The sequence below is a fragment of the Petromyzon marinus genome, chromosome 1, assembly GCF_048934315.1.
Source record: "Petromyzon marinus isolate PM22_M1 ecotype Great Lakes invasive population chromosome 1, UKy_Petmar_22M1.pri1.0, whole genome shotgun sequence".
NCBI classification, from domain to species: domain Eukaryota; kingdom Metazoa; phylum Chordata; class Hyperoartia; order Petromyzontiformes; family Petromyzontidae; genus Petromyzon; species Petromyzon marinus.
The window spans coordinates 30,541,677-30,550,937 of record NC_133667.1 but is presented as its reverse complement, the minus strand read 5'-3'; positions in this window follow the sequence as shown (position 1 = coordinate 30,550,937).

Here is a 9,261-nt window from a genome sequence, read left to right as displayed (position 1 = left end):
GCCAGAAGTGGTGAGCCAGTAAGTGGTGAGCCATTAAGTGGTGAGCCAGTAAGTGGTGAGCCAGTAAGTGATGAGCCAGTAAGTGGTGGCTCCAAGTGGTGAGCCAGAAGTGGTGAGCCAGTAAGTGGTGAGCCATTAAGTGGTGAGCCAGTAAGTGGTGAGCCAGTAAGTGGTGAGCCAGTAAGTGGTGAGCCAGTAAGTGGTGGCTCCAAGTGGTGAGCCAGAAGTGGTGAGCCAGTAAGTGGTGAGCCATTAAGTGGTGAGCCAGTAAGTGATGAGCCAGTAAGTGGTGAGCCAGTAAGTGGTGAGCCAGTAAGTGGTGAGCCAGTAAGTGGTGAGCCAGTAAGTGGTGAGCCAGTAAGTGGTGGCTCCAAGTGGTGAGCCAGAAGTGGTGAGCCAGTAAGTGGTGAGCCAGTAAGTGGTGAGCCAGTAAGTGGTGAGCCAGTAAGTGGTGGCTCCAAGTAGTGAGCCAAGGATATTAAGGACTGTGGAGTGGACGTGCAGACCATGACCCAGGACAGGAATGAGTTGGGAGAGAGAACCCAGAAGATGGACCCCCATCTTCTTTCGCACGGATTAATAACGGTAGATCAAAGATGTAATTTTAGATTTGTTATCCACCCAAGTGTTTGTTCAGAAGCAGAGTGGGATCTCGTCCATTCCTCCTTCAAAGGAGTGAAGCACAGCCGAGTGTCTTTTTTTACGATGCCGACGACGGTCGGGATTCGTGGCAGCTCTTGCAGGCTGCCGAATCTTTGGACGCGCCATTTGTGCATCAGGTGGCCGCAAGGAGCCACGCCCCGGTCCTCGATTCGGTTTGATGGTCGAACCATTGGCAGACTCCATGAGTGGTGGAGTCAATGTCGGGAGGATGAAGACTCAAGACTTGATGATACAGAAGCAAACAGAACACAGTCGGCCATTTGCAGGCGTGCAGCGTGTTCGCACCTCCGGTTAGCTACGTACGGTGCGAAAGAAGTTCAATATACATACATACATACCCACGTGTGCATATTTTCGGTGATTGTTTGACCAACGCCAAGAGAGAGAGATAGATTTACGTTTCCCTCGGTTCAAGGGCTCAAATGGGACGTGAAGCTCGCTGTTTTTTTTGGTCAGCCTGTTGATTGAACGAGTGACGAGTGTTTATAAACGAGCAATGATGATCATTCACAGGCCTTTGTCAATGCACTGCCGAATGAAGCCCCCCCCCCCCCCCCCATGCTGCTTCAGTCATAGGGTTTGTTTGGCCAAACTTCACCGTGCTGGTCAATGCAGTTTGGGGAAGTGGGGGACCCAGGAACGGTTCGTAATTTTTTCTATAAAATCACTCGCCATCGATTCTAGCCATGAGTGGGGAATCCAACTTCTGGTCGTCGAGTTCGTAGCGCGATTCACTGACCGCCGCGCCACTGAATATGAGAATAGGTTTTCCACTTTTTTCTGGCAACAAAACAGGTGTTAAGATTTCGATTTAAAGATTTCGTGACTGCAGAGATTCATATTTTTGGTTCTTTCGGTAAAGTCACGTAGAATGGAAATAATAAAATAATACAAATAAAACAATAGAATTCTCACGACGTTTCGATTGCAACGCAAGCAATCATCATCAGGTGTGAAAAACACAGCAAGAAATTTGAAATAAAGTGGCGGGTTTTTTTTCAAATTTTCTTGCTATGGTTTTCACACCTGATGATGATTGCTTGTCTTGCAATCGAAACGTCGTGAGATTTGTATTGTTTTATTTGTATTATTTTATTATTTCCCTTCTACGTGACTTTACCGAAAGAACCAAGAATAGGTGTTAAGATGTTTAAACACCAAACTGAAACCTTTTACAAGGAATCATCTCTGCATTAACCACAACAAAAACACTCTGATAATATATGCATTGTCTTTTGAACTGATTGGTCCACACCAGAGACAGCTTTCTTTGGAGCCTAGTCTCAAATGGTGTTAGATCTCTGGTCTACACCATTTGAAACTCGTCTCTGGTGTGGACCAATCAGTTGCAAAGACAGTGCATATATTATCAGAGTATGTTTTGTGTTTGCATTCTGACCACAAGTACTGTGGTAAATGCAGACACCATGATTCCTTGTAAAAAGTTTCAGTTTGGTATTTTAACATTTTAACACACCTGTTTTGTTTCCAGAAGGAAATTGGGAAAACCTATTCCCATATTTTGGTGCTGGCAAAGGAGGCCCCGTGACGCTGCACCACTGCTGCACCCACCCCATGGAGTCGACCACACAAAAATAGCCGCACACCAGAGAGAAGCACTCGCGAGCACATTTCCCCATGGAGATAGACGAGACGAGCCTTTTGCTTGCTGGTCCCGTGTACGCTCGCTCGCTCGCTCGTTCGCTCGTTCGCTCGCCGACCGACCGAGTCCGGTCACGATTGGCAACCTCTTGGTAGACAAACGGGTCAACTGCGGCCCCGTTTTTTTCGGGGTTCTTCGGCACGAGTCCAGCATCAGGCAGCAAAACCTCCAATGTCGCCCTGTGATTCCCCCCCCCACCCCCTGCGGGTCAACGTGCCGACAAACACTCAAGTGTCGTGGCGCTCGCCGTGTCCCCCGTGCGGGCTCGGTCATAGTTTCCCCCATTCTAAACTTTTATTTTGTTTTTATTTTACCAGGTAAGGCCCACAGAGCATATAGAGCTCTTTTTGTCAGAAGTGACATGCCCACAAATGATGAGCTCAACGAAGTGGCTTTTCACGTGGAGGTTTAGAGCAGCAGCCAAAAACTCTGAACGCGTCTTTTATTCTAAAGGTGGAGGGAGAAAGATCCACGTGGCCACGGGGGGATAGAGAGGGACGCGCAAATTCCAAATATGCATCAGGCGTCAGGGTCGGGATTGAACCCGCGACCTCCTGTACACCAGGCGAGGTAGTTAACATCTCGCCACCGAACCTGAACTGACCAACGTGGCGAAGTAGGTTCAAACAACTCCCTACGTCTGATTGTATGTACTGTATGTATGTTGTACTTCTTTCGCGTCGTACATAGCCAACCGTGTTAATCGGAGGTGCCGGGGGGCAGAGGGCGGGGGTGAGGACAAGAAAGGAAACACAAAAAAGCAGTTCTAAAGAAAAGAGTTTAATGTCTAAACGTGTCGCCACCAAAGGTTGCGGTGTCAACGAAATGAATTTGAGGCAATGGAACGTCACGAAGGGCATTAAGTTGAAGAATAATACAAACATATATCTATAAACCGCAGAAGACAACGTCATAATCATACACACTTACACACGTACACTTGCCACTGCAGGTCGGCGACAAAACCAAAGCCCCCAAAACAATGAAAAACGTCGTCACAATGGGCCACATTATTTACGTTAACAACAACAATAACAACAACAAAACGCCATGGGGCTACGGCGGACACCTTCAGCGGCTGCGACGACGACGGCGGCCTCGTCGCGACGATTTCACCAAAAAATTCCGACGGGGAGGGAGTGAACGAGCGTGGCAATACAATTTTTTATTCTTTTTAAAAAGGGGGGCAACGTTGGGCCAAACGAGAACGCGCGACCTGCGTCGAGTTGCGAGAGGCGACGGCCCTGCGAGGATCCCTGCAGAGGCGCGGAGGACACGTGGTAAAGATCTCGGTAAATTAGAGGAGCGAGACGGAGAGACGCTTATGAAAACACGGCGTATTGATGCACTTACAAGTGTGTGCTCGCGCGTCTGGGTGCACGGAGGGGGGGGGGGGTAAGTTTAGTTACTCACATAATATACAGACCGGCAACGGGGGGGGGGGGGGGGGGGGGCTGTGTCGTGTTTAAGGTTTTCAAGAGAAATCAATCATCTACGCTCATGGCCGAGCAAACAATTGCCCTTTTTTTCTTTATTTCTTTCTTCTTTCCTTTTTTGCTTTACCCCCCCCCCCCCACCTTCTTTCAGGGCCAGGCAGCGGAACTAAAAAGCCATCCTTGAACAGTCCTGATCAAATGCGACACGAAAGCGGGCGGAGATATCGGCACGGGGAGTACGAGTGAGCGAGCGGGACACAAACTCTAAACTGTTTTGATTTAGAGCCAGGGAGGGAAGGAAGGCGGTCGGGCTGGGTGAATGCTTAGTTGGATGGGTGGGTGGGTCGGTGGCTGTGTGGCTGGGTGAATATGTAGTTGGATGGGTGGAAGGTTGGGTGGGTACCGTGGCTGGGTGGTTGTATGGGTCGGTAGCTGGGTAGTTGGCTGAGTGGTTGGATGGGTTAGTGGCTGGGTGGGTGGGTGGTTGGTTGGGTGGGTGGTTGGGTGGGTGAGTCAGAGGCTGGGTAGCTGGGTCGACGATTGCGTCGGTCGATGTACGTGTGGGTAGCTGGATGGGTGAGTTAATAGTTATTGGGTGGTTGGGTGGGTGGCTGTATGGGTTCGTGGATGGGTAAGTGAATGACTGGAAGGCGACTGGTTCGATAGCTGACTAGTATCTAGCAAGCTGGTTAGCTGGGTGGGTGACTGGCTGAGTGCCTGGCTAGTTGGCCTGGTGACTAGCTGGTTTTTTCTACCTCTTGTGGCCAAACTTGAGTGTTAGACATAACATATAATGGAAGTACATCATTTAAATTGCTTATTTGTATGATTTTGTGAATATTTGTTTTTTACGGATACCATGTCTGTTTTATTATATATGCTAACACACCTTGGTAAGGAATTTGCTAAATATTCCAACGTTCCAAATAGACCCTTTGAAAAATAACCTTGAGACTAGTTTTTGCTTTCTGCACGACCGTAGATGTAGCGGCTGGTGGGGGCAGATTTCCTTGCACCTGAGAATCGAAGGGGGCCTTACAGGGCCCCATTCGTTGGGCCTGGCTTCCAGGGTAAAAAGCACCACCACAAGTATGCATCAAGTTGCGTCAGCAGCAGTGAACAGCAGGAGAACGTTGTGTTTTACCAGGTGAAAACTCACTGAGATTTGAATTTGCTTTTTTGCAAAGGGACCCGGGTTAAGAGGTGGAACCCGATAGCAAATAATTAAATCGTATCAGAGTAGTCCAACATCCCACGGCCAAATACAAACATCTTACAAGACGAACAGGGATAATAACATGGGAATTAGAAGGAAAATGGGCTGTCGTTAAGAAGATAATATCAGGGCATTAGTTAGAGTTAGGGTTTGGGTCAAAGTTATTTATATGTATGTACGTATGTATGTTGAACTTCTTTCACACCCGTACGTAGCCAACGGTGCTAATCGGAGGTGCGGTTTGTAGCAAGTGATTTTATTAGTTTCACCGGTATGGAAGATGTGAGCACTAGGGGGTCACAAAAGTGTAAATGTCCAGCTCAAAGTCAAGCAGTCATCACCACCGATGCCATTGACACCACCCGCACCTTGCCATCGCATCCTGACTTCTGTCGGACAACCACAGTCGTTGCAGAGTCCGGTCTCTTTGGTCACGCTATTGCGGCGTTAGCCACCCATTTAAAACCATACCCTATGCACTGGGACTATTCTTTTACCGATATGTTTTGTCAAAGCAGCCCAAACTCTGACGACAACAACATGATGACGATGATGAGCGCCACCCAGCCACTGGGCTCTGTGCTACGCGGTTCCTCCGAAGCCAAATTCATTGGCCCAGCCCACGCCGTTTTGCAGAACCATCAAAGGCATTCGCGCGCTCGTGCAGCGCGTAAACAAAGGCTCCGTCCCTGATTAGACCACTTCCAGCCCCCAAATATGCGGTCGCACAACGTGGCCCAGATTGCTCAAATAAACCCCTTGGGGAAAGATCAGTGGGCTCGCTAATTTATTTTTGCGGTGTAATTATGGCATTACGAGGTCGCTCGGTCAGCCGCCAGCACCCCCCCCCCCCCCAATCCACACAACCCTTGCTCGGTGCGCGGTCAACACGAAGACGCGCAACGGATTCGTCCTCCCAGGGCGACTGTGCGATGGGAGCGGAAGGGGAGCGGCGGGGTCGGTCGCCGCTGTTGAAGTGCGACATCAAATACTAGCAGGGTTGGTCGCACGGGCACCATCCATCTTTCATTATTCATCAGTCCCTCTCCTTAACCTCCTTTCGTTCCCCCCTCCCTCCCCTCTATTTCTCTCTCGAAAAGTTCACCTCTTCTCCACTCCCTTCCTCTTCCCTCCCCTCGCCCCTCCACTCCGTCCCGTCCCTCCCCTGGAGCCCTTTCGTGACCTCCCACGTGTCCTCTGTCACGGCCGCTCATTCCTCAGGCCCTGTACGCCCCCCGCCATCGAAATCACTCGCTTTTTTGCTACCACTTTTTTAAACTATGTAAAGCGCCTTGAGCTAAGGCGCTCTATACATATAAAATACGATAAGATCATTATCATCATCATTATCAGCAGCAGCCATGACCAATCCGCTGCTGGATGAAAGCCTTCCCTACCCCGCCATCATCCATCACAATCCCTTGATGCAACGATCCACCCAGCGCCTGCTGCGACACACGCTGATTTCAGCGCTCCGTTTCTCTTCTCGGGTTGCGTTCCGTCAGTCGTTATTATTGAATGGTATTAAGTAGACGTCGTTTTAACATTGGGGAGAAATTTTAGGGACTAAGCTTTGTTTGTGTGGGCGTATTTTTCACAGCGGTAGTGTCTCACTTGGCCTCTTGAAATCCACGTGCGAGTGTAGAGAATGCTGCAAAAATCAACGTCGGCTTTATTTAATGCGCTATGTATGGAGAACTTCTTTCGCACCGTACGTAGCCCACCGTGCTAATCGGAGGCGCCGGGGGGGGATGACAGATAACAAGTCCTCCCCGTGCCGTTCGTGAGGGTTGTGTGGCCATGCCTCGTCGTGCTGGTCGCAGCGAGTTGCTCAAGTTCGGAGGGGGAGTGCCAGTAACCGGTTCGGACATCACTCGCCACTCGTGTTCGTTTTTTGGCCAGGAATCAGACTCAGGTGGCCACGCGGCTGATAGTGGGAAATGCTAACTTCTGCGCCACCGCTCCCTCCCCACCCCTACCCACTTTATTTTGCATTATAGATAGGGGCGGGGTGGGCGGCGGGTGATACCCAGAGAATCTGTTGATGCATGGAAACGTGGAATGTAAAAAAATATATATATAATGGCAGAGGTCGATAGCGACCGTAACGGGACGCACGGCATTGTAAATCTAACCGGGAGGACATTACCAACCAACCTGACGGCGAAACACCGGAACGCAGAGAGTGGAGTCGCTTCATCAGAGCGGTCACCAACTCCTCAGTAGGCCGAGGGAGAGAGAAGGGGTGGGGGGGGGTTCAAGTTTCAAGTTTATTTAACCCGGTAAGAGAACTCAGGAGATGAGACTCTAAGTGTCATTTGCAAGAGTGACCTGGGAGAGGGGGGGGGGTGTCAACAACGTTGACAAAGTCAAAACGAATAAAAAAAGGTACAGCGTTGAAGCAAAGAACAATCAGAGCAACACACGTTATCTATAGAACAACAACAGCAACAACAACACACGTTATCTATAGAGCAGCAACAGCAACAACAACACACGTTATCTATAGAGCAGCAACAGCAACAAGAATCAGAGCAACACGTTATCTATAGAGCAGCAACAACAATCAGAGCAACACCCGTTATCTATAGAACAACAGCAACAACAACAGCAACAACAACACACGTTATCTATAGAGCAACAACAGCAACAACAACAACACACGTTATCTATAGAGCAGCAGTAACAACAACAGCAACAACAATCAGAGCAACACACGTTATCTATAGAACAACAACAGCAACAGCAACAACAACACGTTATCTATAGAGCAGCAGTAACAACAACAGCAACAACAACAATCAGAGCAACACACGTTATCTATAGAGCAGCAACAACAATCAGAGCAACACACGTTATCTATAGAACAACAACAGCAACAACAACACACGTTATCTATAGAGCAGCAACAGCAACAAGAATCAGAGCAACACACGTTATCTATAGAACAACAACAGCAACAACAACAGCAACAACAACACACGTTATCTATAGAGCAGCAACAACAATCAGAGCAACACACGTTATCTATAGAACAACAATAGCAACAACAACAGCAACAACAACACACGTTATCTATAGAGCAGCAGCAACAGCAACACAAATCAGAGCAACACACGTTATCTATAGAGCAGCAACATCAACAACAACAATCAGAGCAACACACGTTATCTATAGAGCAGCAACAGCAACAACAACAATCAGAACAACACACGTCATCTATAGAGCAACAACAACAGCTACACAAATCAGAGCAACACACGTTATCGATAGAGCAGCAACATCAACAACAACAATCAGAGCAACAACCGTCATCTATAGAGCAACAACAACAACAATCAGAGTGAGGCGTGGGCACTGCGCTTGTGTGGGAAATTCTCTCCCGCCGGCCTGGCGGGCAGGCGGGCGGTGGCGTGTGCGCCCCCGTCGCAGCCGCGAGGCACAGCGGTACCCGCACTCGGTGCATGTCAGGTCAAGAGCGGCTGCGTTACCGCGAGGCCCACAGGAGGCTGCCCTCGCTGCCACTGAGCGCCGCAGACAGTCCCAAATTAGCCGTGCCAAGAAAGAGAAAAGAACAAAAAAAAACAACATAACGGGACACCGGGTGGCATTTCTTTTTTTTTTAAACCTCCCTTGCTCTCGTCTCGCTCGTTCACAGAGGGGTTCTAGCAGCGGATTCGCCCTTTCTCTCTCTCTTTCTCTCTCTCTCTCGTGCACCTTTCAGCGGAGCGGTGTAAGTGGTCGGGTGTAGTGGCTGGGACCTTCCGTAACCGAACAATCGCCACTCTCGCCAACAATCGGCCGAGTCTCATGCAGCTTCCCTCCTTCCTCTATACATCTGCGTCTGCTGTGTGTGTGTGGGCGCGCGTGCGTGCGTGCGTGCATACGCATGCTCAAGACTTTTCGCGTAGCCTCAAACAAAGTGCACCGCGCCTGGCACCGACACGGCGCGGTGACGTCGCCCGTCGTCACCCACTTTCGCAGCGAATGCCAGTTGTAGTTTGTTGCTAAAACTATTAAACCTTTTTTTTTTGGTCTTTGGACCAGATAGGGCCCACTGAGCTATATAGCTCGTTTTCAGAAGCGACCTGGCCACAGATGACAGCTCAATCAAGTGGATTATCACGTGAAAATGTATAGCGGCCAAATAGTCTGAATATTGTTTATATACTATTCCGTGGAAGCATATAGAGGACATCCAATGTACGATTAATTACAATAACAATTCCTTTTTGTGTGTTTACTGTCACTGGGAAACAATAAAAAGTCGACATTTTTGTCCG